The 12341-nt window shown below is 44.4% G+C and overlaps 1 pseudogene; it reads right to left on the bottom strand.

Moving 5' to 3' along the window:
• Nucleotides 1-1037: 1037 nt before the first annotated feature.
• On the bottom strand, nucleotides 1038-1620 carry LOC132782502 (small ribosomal subunit protein uS5 pseudogene; annotated as a pseudogene).
• Between the last annotated feature and the right edge of the window lie 10721 nt (nucleotides 1621-12341).

Here is a 12341-nt window from a genome sequence, read left to right as displayed (position 1 = left end):
ACATGTGTCTTGTGGATTTCAATGGCTTCTCTGTGTAGTCTGACATGGTGGTTGCTGGTGTGGTCCAGCATTTCTGTGTTCTCAAATAATATGCTGTGTCCAGGTTGGTTCCTCAGGTGCTCTGCTCTGGCTGACTTCTCTGGTTGAAGGAGTCTGCAGAGCCTTTTGTGTTCCTTGATTCGTGTTTGGGCAATGCTGCTGTGTTTGGTGGTCCCTATGGAGACTTGTCCACAGCTGCATGGTACACGGTAGACTCCTGCAGAGGTGAGAGGATCCTCTTGTCCTTTGCTGAACGTAGCATTTGTTGGATTTTCTTGGTGGGTCTGTAACTGGTTTGTATTGTGTTTGTGTTTCCTCATCAACTTTCCTCTGCGGCCAGTGGTTCCCTTGATATATGGCAGGAACACTTTTCCTCTGGGTGGGTCTTTGTCTTGACTCTCGTGGCTTGTTCTCGGTGGTCTTGCAGCTCTTCTGATGTCTGAGGTGGAGTCTCCAATGGCCTGTAGAGCCCGGTTCAGGTGTTGTTCACTTGGAGGAAGTGGGCTTCGCAGAGCACCTGATGAACTAACCTGGACACAACATATTATTTGAGAACACAGAAGTGCTGGACCACTCTTACATCCACCATGTCAGACTACACAGAGAAGCCATTGAAATCCACAAGCATGTGGACAATTTCAACAGAAAGGAGGAGACCATGAAAATGAACAAAATCTGTCTACCAGTATTAAAAACTCTAAAATTAGAACAGCACAACAACAGGGAGGAAACAAACAAGGACATCTAATCACCTCTCAACAAATGATTGCTCCAGGCACTGCAAGGCAATCAAATGCTAATCAAGGTTATCAGTTGAAACTTTCACACCTAGCTCCAGCAGACAAAAGTCCTTTGTCCCACCCTGGTCTTTCCACAGATATATAAACCCCTTTTCCTAGTTCCAACAGACCTCACTACCTCTGAGGATGCTTGCCATAGATGCAGGCGAAACGTCAGGAGAAATGTCTCTAGAACATGGCCATATAGCCCGAAAAAACCTACAACAACCCAGTGATTCCAGCCATGAAAGTCTTCGACAATACAGTGGCATGGGTCTTCACCAGGATGGTCTGTAAACTCCTGCTATGGAGATCTGATGAAGATGGTCTTCTTCCAGAGCTTTGGGGTCACATAGCTGTAGGTCTTGGAGACAGTCTCAAAAGTGGCCTTGACGAAGTCAACCAAGGTGGCTGTGCAGCCCTTGGCTGAGGTGTAGCAGTCGCCGAGGCCAGCCATCATCATCGGTTTCTTGGGAACTGGGACAGAGATGATACCAGCGCCACATGACACAGGGATGAGGCACACCAGGTCTGAGCTACATTGAATGATGACCTCGCAAGGCACGGTGTGGGGCTTGCCAATCTTGTTGCCCCAGTAGCCCCTCCTGACCGACACAATGGACAGCTTGGCCAAGATGATGCCCCCTCCCCAGATGGTGGTGGCCACTTCTATGGAGCATTTCACACCAAGGCGCACGTGACCATTGTAATCACTGATGGCAACAAATGCCTTGAACCTGGTCTGTTGACGGGCACTCATCTGTTTCTGCATCAACATAATCTTCAGAACTTAGTCTCTCATAAAATGGAAGGAAAAAGGACGAGGGGCCAGCCAAGGGCCAAATAGATGGATGGATCCTTGAAGTGACTGGCTTGACCTGAAGGAGCTGGGGGTGGTGACGGCTGACAGGGAGCTCTGGTGTGGGCTGATCCAGGAGGTCATGAAGAATCGGAAGCGACTGAAAGAATAAACAACAACAGTTCATTATGAACACTTTGAATTTAATCCAGAGACAAGAAACCGTCACCAATTTGGAACAAGGGAGTTGCAAAGCTGGAAGCTGAATCCTCTCCATCACTTGAGACAACCTTAAGTTTGCCTGACCTTCAGCTGACCCACCATCAAAGTTTATTTTCCCCAAATTTCCCCAGTAAGTAGCTTGTTGAGCAGTTTATTGACTTGGCCCTGCGTTGGCCATTTTCCTCGCCGCTTCATAGCCTTCGGGGATCTGCTCCACTTTCCGATTTCTATTTCTTCCACCGAGACTCCCTTGGATGTTTGCTATTTGCTTGCAGGTTCCACCTACTTCTAAGAGGCACCTTCGGCACACAAACGCACACTCATCTCCAGCTTGGCATTTATTTTGTTTTGTAACACTTGATAAATCAAACAATGATGGGAGAGAGAAACAAGAGAGAAAGTAAAAAAATCTGCTCAAAGGATATGCTGCCGTGCTCCCTTTTTGGATCGAACGTTCTGGTTTGATTCATCCTGGAACTAAACAAGCACGTAACAAAGTTTTCTGATGGATTTTGCCATAATGGTGGGCTTTCGTTCTGTGGTGGCCTTGTATCATCTTCAAGTTGAAGATGTCCCAAATGGAGAGCTATTTATTGTATGGTGTTGTCATATATTTGATGCTGTCCGCCATCCAGAGGATGCTGCAACGAGATTGCCTCAATATATTTTACCAGCAAGAATCTGGTACCGTTAAGCATCTGCAACAGAGGTATTGTTAGAGACCCTAAATTGGGTCTTCTTAGGTCCACATCACGGGAGCACGTAAGGAAGGAGACAGTCCCAAAAAAAGATTAAAATCAAGGTTTATTTTAATTTCTTAATGAAGAAGACGGACAGCCTGGCAGCATACGCAGATGCTACCCTTCAAGTGTCTGCCGTGCCCTTCCTCTGTTTCTGCTGACCTTTATACTCAAGTAATAGGTCATGGAAAGTACACTCTTTCCAGCCCTAATCCCTTGACCTTTTGATGGAAAGTACCTTCTTGTACTTGCAGACTCTGCGCTTAACCACAACCTTTGGCTTAACCACAACACAACTTCCTATGTGAATTTGAACTTTGTATGACGTCTACATGTCACATCTTGTTTCTTGAAAACATTTTCTTCTGTGTTGCTCTTTTTAAATAGAGAAAGGGTATATTTCTCTTTTGCTGTTGATTTCATTCAAAGCCCCTTGCTTAGCATTTGCAAATTTCACTCAAAGACCCTTTCAGTATCCAAACTGTGTGTTGTGACACCTTCTTACCTCAGCAGCAGTGTGGTATGAACATAACAAGACACCTCTGAATCTGTGTGGAATAAGAAATGAAATTATACAATATATATAAATGAAAGGTTTTCACATTTCCCCATTACGGTTGTGTGTGGATACGGTTTCCTGTGACATCTGCAGCACCTTTGGGAGCATGTAACGGGGAGGGAGCCCATGGTACGAAAATCAGCTCGACACAAAAGCAAGCAGGAGCCAATCCCGGCTCCTCTCGTGGTTTTCGTGAGCACGTGGCGCTTGCTTCCTTGCCTTAGGGAGGGTGCGTGTGGCATGCAGGAAGCGTGTGTGCCCTAGCCAAGCACCTCCTTTCCCCTCTGTATAAAATACAGGAGAACTTGCCTCCTTGGAGAGTGTGTGTATGGTGTGCAGGAAGTGTGCGTGCCCTGGCCAAGCACCTCATTTCCCCTCTGTGAGAAAGTCAGAACTTGCCTCATTGCTTTGGAGAGTGTGTGTGTGGCATGTAGGAAGTGCGTGCGCTCTGGTTAAGCACCTCCTTTATTCTCTGTATGAAATTCAGAACTTGCTTTCCTGTTTTGGGGAGTGCATGTGTGGTGTGCAAGAAGTGCGCACACCCTTTCCCCTCTGTATGAAATTCAGAACTTGCCTCCTTACTTTGGGGAGTGTGTGTGTGGGATACAGGAAGCGTGTGCGGCCTGGCCAAACACCTCCTTTCTCCTCTGTAAGAAAGCCAGAAGAAGTGGCCTCCTTGCCTTGGAGAGTGCGTATGTGGCACGCAAGAAATGTATGCGCCCTGGCTAAGCACCTCCTTTCCCCTCCGTATGAAATTCAGAACTGGCATCCTTTCCTTGGAGAGTGCGTGAGTAGCGTGTAGGCCCAGAAAACGTGAATGCCTGCCTGGAGCTGAGCACCTCTCCTGTTTCCTCTGGAGTAAAAGAGCTTAGATACCTAAAATGATGGGAAGGGGAGCCTGGGAAGCCCCCCTCCCCAATAATGGGCCGATAGAAAACAGATATTTCAGCATCCCAGAGTACCTGGGGTGCCCTCCTGATTTTGGGAGGTTCCCTAAAATGGGTCTCCCACCAAAAGACGGGACACAAAAAGGGTCAAGGCTTACCCAAAAGCACAACCCTAGTCCCCATACATTTTGTTATTGTAAGTTATAGATGTGTCTCTATCACTTCTAAGAGGTTGGTTTGACCTCCTGATTAGTTAATAGAACGGAATTACTGTGTTGTGAAATAACGCATGCCTAAGAAGTGTGGCGCAACCCTGGTGGCACAGTAGGTTAAAGCGCTGAGCTGCTGAGCTTGCTGACTGAAAGGTCGCAGGTTCAATTCTGAGGAGCAGCATAAGCTTCCACTGTCAGCACTAGCTTCTGCCAAACTACCAGTTCAAGAACATGCAAATGTGAATAGATCAATTAGCTCTGCTCCAGCAGGAAGGTTGAGCTCCATGCAGTCATGCCGACCACATGACTTTGGAGGTGTCTATGGACAACGCCGGCTCTTCGGCTTAGAAATGGAGATGAGCACCACACTCCAGAGTCAGAGATGACTGGACTTAATGTCAGGGGACAGCCTTTTTACCTAAGAAGTGTGTCACCAGCATGAAATGTTTGGAAAGTTCTGATCTGCAACCAGGAAGTTGTGTACTTCTCCAACTATTGGAGCCCTCAGCACTCCTTCAGACTTCTCAAACGAAGGAGGCATCAATTAATATGCACTCAAACCACATGGCGCTCCTGAAAATAGAGCTGACTTCGGCACTGCTGATGACACGGAGCACTGACTAAGCACACAGATTGCCTTTCTGGGTGGCTTTCTCCATTCTGGGGGCAGCTGTGGGATATTTGCATCCATATGGTGTTTGTTTCAGACCACTTATCTGTAAAGGATGCGGCGGGCATGATAAGCAGGTGAAGAAGGGGGCAAGCAGCTTTGGCGCAGCGGGACGGACAGAACGGAGACGAAATGTGCCGGATTAGCATGGAAATGGATCGCCGAAAAGCGTCTCCATCAACCGAGAGGCGAAAAGCTAATTTGCTCCGCGGAAAGTCAGCAGGTTGTAAGATGTCATTTTTCACTAAGTTTCTTCTCAAATGAAGCAGGGAGTCATTTGGGCAATTTTCTTCCCACTGTGAGGAAATCTTCAATAAACCCAACTGCATTATATGAGTCCACACTGTGATATAATACAGTTAAACTGCATTATGCATCTGCATTGTACGGCAGTGTTGACGGGGCCCTGGAGTTATGGATCTTATGAAGCCAATGCGCAGTGCCAGCCCATCAGTAAATTGGGTTGTTGTAAGTTTTTTGGGCTGTATGGCCGTGTTCCAGAAGCATTCTCTCCTGACATTTTGCCTGTATCTATGGCAGGCATCCTCAGAGGTTGTGCAAACAGTAAATTGCAATGCTATGCAACTTAATGAGCATTGTACATAGTTGTGCACACACAGTGCACACGGAGGGTCGTGGTGGTGATAAGAAGATATAGGAAATATAAATATTTATTTATGTATAAATTGTATGTACTTTACAAGCATTGAAATGTATAGAAAAATCAAGTTCTCTCTGTATAGAAAGAATGCTGAAGGAGATCTGTGTCCAAGGCACGGGCAGGCGGGGGAACATTCCAGGAGAGAGATAAGCCTATCCTAGTAGCAACAGAGATATGTAAAAAGTAAGGAGCCTCATGACAGGTCAAAGTAGGCCCCTTGATTGATGGATGTAAGCTGTAAGATGCTGATAGAAAGAAATACACAGAGACATGCCTTTTGTATGTTGGAAGATAGAATTTGATATTCCTATGATGCTAAAATGACATAGATAATGACGTCAATGTATGTAGAAGCATGTTTCTTTGTTTGACTGCATTTGAAGTGTATAAAAAGGCAGTCAACTCCTATATCATTGCTCTGGTGCTTTTGGACACAACTCCTCACCAGAGTCCCAGCTGGAAATAAAATCCGTGCTTTTGAGACCTCCGGACCTCTCCTTGTCTCTTTTCTTCAAACCTTCTCCCTGCCATTTCAGTGGCGCAATGGGTTAAACTGACGTCGAGCATACTCCCCCCCCCCAACAAGGGATGGTGACTTATAGTTCTGCAAAGGACAAAGGTACCAGACTGCACAATAGGGGTTAAGTCTTGGTCAATTTGCCAAGGCCTTAACAACAATGAGGACCCCATGAAACTTTGGGAATAGCTAGACCTTGGGGTCTCTGCCTCTCTTGGGAGCTGTAGTTCTCCAAGGATGGGGAGCAAAGCTTGTTTCCAGAGACTCCAGGTCCATTTGGGCCACTCAAGAACTCCTGCCAGGACCTTTGTGCAACACCCTTGCATTTTAGTCATCCCCTATGGACACTCTTTCCCCCCACATGGACAAACCTTATGAAATCTTGCCTTTTATGAACTTTAGATATATGAAATGTGTTTTCTGATTTCTTTGTGTGGCAGAAGCCTTTCCCCTTTTCTTCTGACCTTTGTTTCCCCTATATACATGAAGAAACTCCACCAAAGGGACTACAAAGCCCCAAACATTCCAGGAATTTTTATCCACAACTTTCTTTTGCATGGACAATAGCCTGGGCAGCTGGTGGCCCTCGGAGGAATTGCCCAGCCCTCAGCTTGCCCCTTTGGCAAAAATCTTAATCATATTTCCTCCTGAAGGACAAAAGGTCCTCAAAAAAACCTTTTGCCTTCGCTCTGATTATTCATTCCACTCAAAGCACAATAGATCAGGCTGGCTTGAGATTTCCCCTTTGTCTCGCCAGCCACATGGCATGGCATTTCCTTTGTTTACTCCTTTCCCAGATTCCTTTGTGCTCCCTCATCCCGCCTCCATCTCTCTTGATTGGCTGTCACCACCAGGTGGCAGAGGTCTCCCCATTGGTTCCTACGGACCACTGGAGCCCATCGCCCAATCATGGAAGGGAACAACAGGGAAGCCGGGGCAGGGAGTTTGAACTATGCAACTTTGAATTTGCTATAAATATGACTGTATTGGTGTACTCCCCTCATGCTTAGCTTTGGCGAATTCTTGCAGCTTTGCACCTGTTTCAGCTGAATCGCATTAAACCTCGATGGCTTTTCTTCAACTGGTGAGACTTTTTATTGGGAAATCAGGGAAAAATATCGGATGCTTCTCTGTCTCGCCAGGGAAAAAGAACTCTTTGATGAGTCTTATTGGTCTCTGCCTCCTGGCAAAGACCCCTAAATTTTAGCTCTAGATCAAAACCCTTTGTGCTGCTGAACTGCTGACCTGAAGATCGGCAGTTCAAATCTGTGAGATGGGGTGAGCCCATGTATGTCAGCCCTAGCTCCTGCCAACCTAGCTGTTCAAAAACATGCAAATGTGAATAGATAAATCGGTACAACTTAGGCAGGAAAAAGCAAAGAGATGCTCCAAATAATCTTACCAGCCACACAACCAGGAGGTGACAACACAGGTTCCTTGGCTGGAAAATGGAGAAAGAATCTCCAGAAGCTGGAAATGAAAGGAGAAGCCTTTGTCTTTGTTTGTTTTTGTGTGTCTCATTGTATGTGATTGTAAAGGCACTGAGTGCTTGCCTATGTCCGCAGTAAATGCTGCAATCCACTCTAAGTCCCCTAGGTGGAATATAAATAAAGTGTATTATTATTATTATTATTATTATTATTATTATTATTATTATTAGATACACAACAATATGAGTCTACAGCAAACAAGGTCACTCTGCTGGCTGTTGTATTGGATCCCACGTCGGACCCTTCCCAAGTGTGTAGGACTGTGTGATGTATCGGCGAATAATGCATGCAGATCCAAGTACAGTGCAGCTGACAGGTAGTAATTTTGTCAGTGCCGATTGTGTTTAAGTGCAGGCCAAGGTCTTGTGGCACTGCACCCAGTGTGCTGCTATTATTATTATTATTATTATTATTATTATTATTATTATTGTCGAAGCCTTTCATGGCTGGAATCACTAGGTTCTTGTGGGTTTTTTCGGGCTATAGAGCCATGTTCTAGAGGCATTTCTACTGACGTTTCGCCTGCATCTATGGCAAGCATCCTCACTACCTCTGAGGATGCTTGCCATAGATGCAGGCAAAACATCAGGAGAAATGCCTCTAGAACATGGCTCTATAGCCCGAAAAAACCCACAAGAACCTATTATTATTATTATTATTATTATTATTATTATTATTTGAAATTATAAATATATAAATTATAAATATTATAAATACACAACAAGATGAGTCCACAGCAGACAAGATCACTTTGCTGGCTGTTGTATTGGATCACATGTAGGACACTTTCCAAGTGTCTAGGACTATGTGATGTAGTGGCAAATAATGTGGGCAGTAGGGTGGCCTTTTGCAGATAACCTGTGGTAATTTTGTCAGTTCCGATTGTGTTTAAGTGCAGGCCAAGGTCTTGAGGCACTGCACCCAGTGTGCCGATCACCACTGGGACCACCTTGACTGGCTTGTGCCAGAGTCTTTGCAGTCCGATCTTTAAATCCTCATATCGTGTCAGCTTTTCCAGTTGTTTCTCTTCAATCCTGCTGTCACCTGGAATTCCAACGTCAATGATCCATACTTGGTTTTTTAACACGATCGTGATGTCAGGAGTGTTGTGCTCCAAAACTCTGTCAGTCTGAATTCGGAAGTCCCAGGGGAGTTTGGCGTGTTCATTCTCTGTAACTTTTTCCTGCTTGTGATCCCACCAGTTCTTTGTCGCAGGAAGATGGTGTTTGTGGCACAAGTTCCAATGGCTCATCTGAGCAACGGTGTTGTGCCTCTGCTTGTAGTCTGTCTGCGCGATCTTCTTGCAGCAGCTGAGGATGGGATCTATTGTTCCATCTGCTTTCTTGCAGAGTCTACACTTGGAATGTGTTGTCGACTTTTCAATTCTGGCTCCGATGTCCTTGGTTCGAATGGCTTGTTCTTGGGCTGCCAGAATCAGGCCCTCCTCGTCTCCTTTTTCAGAGTCCCATTTGTGAGCCACAGCCATGTTTTTTCCTTGTCAATTTGGAGAGCCTTCTTTAGCCAGTTTTCTCTTCTGCTCTGCATTGTATTTTTACAGTATTCACTCTTTGTTTTTTGTACTTGAAACGGTTTTCTGCTACTGACTTCCATCAATGTTGGTTCTTGACTGACTTTCCCATCATCTACCAGTGCGTGTTTCTTTTCTTCTACCGTTTGTTTCCTTTGCAGAAGCCCTCTCTCTGACTCCTAATTTTCTGGGCAGATAAAGTTTGTCGATATCACTCCGCGGGTGTCATGAGTATTATTATTATTATTATTATTATTATTATTATTATTATGTTGTTGTTGTTGTTGTTGTTGTTGTTGTTGTTGTTGTTGCTGTTATACATTGCCACAGGGATGCACAGTGTACAACTTTGTGTCAGCACTCAAAACATGACTACTAGGGCTGGGCAGTTTCGTTTCGTTAATTCGTAATTCGTTAATAATTCGTTAATTTTTTCAATTACAAAACGATAACGAACCATTCTGGAGCAATTTTTTTAAAAAACGAATTTTTAAACACGTTTTGTAAATGCTTCGTATTTCGTTATTGTAGTCGTTTCGTTATTGTTCTGAGGTCGTTTCGTTATTATTTCCGCATGTCTGGGGCAAGTTTTTTGTTTAATTAGTGAAAAAAATATATAATATCGCACCAACAGTCAACAACAGAGGGAGAGGGAAGCTTCAGAAGTTTTTGGAGGTTTTTTAGCGTATTTCGCGATCGCGTCCGCCATTAACGAATCGATTCGTTATTGTTTCAGAAATCGATTCGTTAATGTTTTGTAATTTTTTTCACATTTACAAAATTTCGTAAATATCGAACTTTTTAAAAGGAAAATTTTGTAATTATTATAAATAACAAAACGCAAAAACCCCCAAAAAACGAATCGATTTTAGAAACAATTTTTTCTGTTGTTACCCAGGCCTAATGACTACTAGGGCTGAGTAACCACGGAAAAAATTGTTTCTAAACTCGATTCATTTTTAAGGGGTCCATCACGTTTCGTTTCTTTAAAGAATTCCGAAATTTTCCTTTTAAAAATTTTGAAATATACGAAATTTCGTAAATTACAAATCGATTTGTTAATGGCGGACGTGATTGCGCAATATGCTAAAAAAACCTCCAAATGGGAGAGGGGGAACTTCTGAAGCTTCCCTCTCCCTCTGTTGTTGACTGTTGGTGTGATAAAACAAACAACAACTATAAAACTTTCACCAGACATGCGAAAATAATTTCGAAACAATTTTGAAACAATTTCAAAACAATTTCAAAATAATTACGAAATAAATTGAAAAATTGTTTCGAATCTATTTAACTCCTCACACTATTCCAAAATGGCTCAATATCGGATCGTAAGCTAATTTAAATACGAATTAATAACGAATTACGAAATTAACGAACGAAACCGCCCAGCCCTAATGACTACTTCTATTATGAAGTTGTGCAATAGTCTTGACCTGCTGGCCTCATAAGGCAATTTATACCTCTGTATGCCACCAACAAGATGCCAACATTACAAAACAGAGTCCTCATTTTTATGAACCTGCCTCGTTTTCAGCTTAACCTACCACAGGTTCCAAAACACCAATTTTGAGCAAGCTGCCAGGCTCATAATTACAGAGACACTCCTTTTATAAATGCCTACTACTACAGGGACCTTGAGTGGGAGCATTGGAGACCCCCGTTCGAGCACACGCACACCCCAAGTTAATTAACCAATCCAAAAATTCTATTGTGTGACAGCTCTGGAAATGACCTTTTATTTGATAAGGAAACCTTGTGCAACAGCTCAGCCGTAATTATGCCTACCTCTTCATTTCGATAATTAGCATTTGCTCTGCAGTGCAGGCTCAAAACCTCTTGTCTTCTTTCCTTGTGTCGGCACTGTGTTTCCTTTAAGGAGAGCCGGGTGTTCAGTGCAAAACATCAAGAGGCAAGGAGATTCCTTCTAGATCCCTGTTGAAGGATAGCACTCGTAGCCTTCTTTCCTGGGATGAGCAAAATTACTCCCAGTCTGCTTTTCCAGGAGTCACCAGCCAATCCCTCTCCAATTCCAGAAATACAGCTTAATGGTGTAACATTCGAAAATGTGGACCATTTCCAACACTTTGGCAGCCACCTCTCCACCAAAGTCAACATTGACACTGAAATACAACACCGCCTGAGCTCTGCGAGTGCAGCATTTTCCCAAATGAAGCAGAGAGTGTTTGAGGATCGGGACATCCGTAGGAAGACCAAGTTGCTTGTTTATAAAGCCATTGTCCTCCCAACCCTGCTCTATGCCTGCAAAATGTGGACTGTCTGCAGACATCACATGCAACTCCTGGAACGATTCCATCAGCGCTGTCTCCAAAAAATCCTGGAAATCTCTTGGCAAGACAAGCGGACAAATGTCAGCGTGCTGGGAGAAGCAAAGACCACCAGCACTGAAGCAATGGTCCTTCATCATCAATTCCGCTGGACCGGTCATGTTGTCCAGATGCCTGACCACCATCTCACAAAGCAGTTGCTCTACTCCGAACATAAGAACGGAAAACGGAATGTTGGTGGGCAGGAAAAGAGATTGAAAGATGGCCTCAAAGCCAACCTTAAAAGCTCTGGCATAGACACGGAGAACTGGGAAGCCCTGGCCCTTGAGCACACCAGCTGGAGGTCAGATGTGACCAGCAGTGCTGCAGAATTTGAAGAGGCACGAATGCAGGGCGAAAGAGAGAAACTGCCAAGAGAAAGGCACGTCAAGCCAACCCCGACCAGGACCGCCTTCCACCTGGAAACTGATGCCCTCACTGCGGAAGAAGATGCAGATCAAGAAGAGGGCTCCACAGCCACATACGGACCCACCGCCAGGACACCGACATTGAAGGACCATCATCCTCGGACTACAAGGGATCGCCTAAGTAAGTAAGTAAGTAAGTAAGTAAGTAATAAACTGGATGTCCACTGGTTCTCCCAGATTAATTCCATATACAGGGTTAGTCAAAATGAATAGGCCAATAAGAAAATTAATTGTACCCGAATGTATGTTTACTGTAACCAAACCACAGCTACGTAGCGACAGATAAACTATCAAAGTTTTTTTTGAGCAACACACATGTACGTTAATGCCGCTAGGAGTCGCTGTTTTCAAAATGGCGGAATCAGGCAAAGAGAAGGCGTTTTGTGTGATGACATTTGCTAAAACAATGTCAGTAATTACGGTCCAGCGAGAATTTCGAGCCAAGTATGGCAAGGAACCACCTCATCGACATTCCATTGCGAGGTG

The sequence above is a fragment of the Anolis sagrei genome, chromosome 7, assembly GCF_037176765.1.
Source record: "Anolis sagrei isolate rAnoSag1 chromosome 7, rAnoSag1.mat, whole genome shotgun sequence".
In the NCBI taxonomy this organism is placed as follows: Eukaryota; Metazoa; Chordata; class Lepidosauria; order Squamata; family Dactyloidae; genus Anolis; species Anolis sagrei.
Note: the sequence above shows the minus strand (reverse complement) of the source record. Positions and strands in the feature narration are given on the sequence as shown.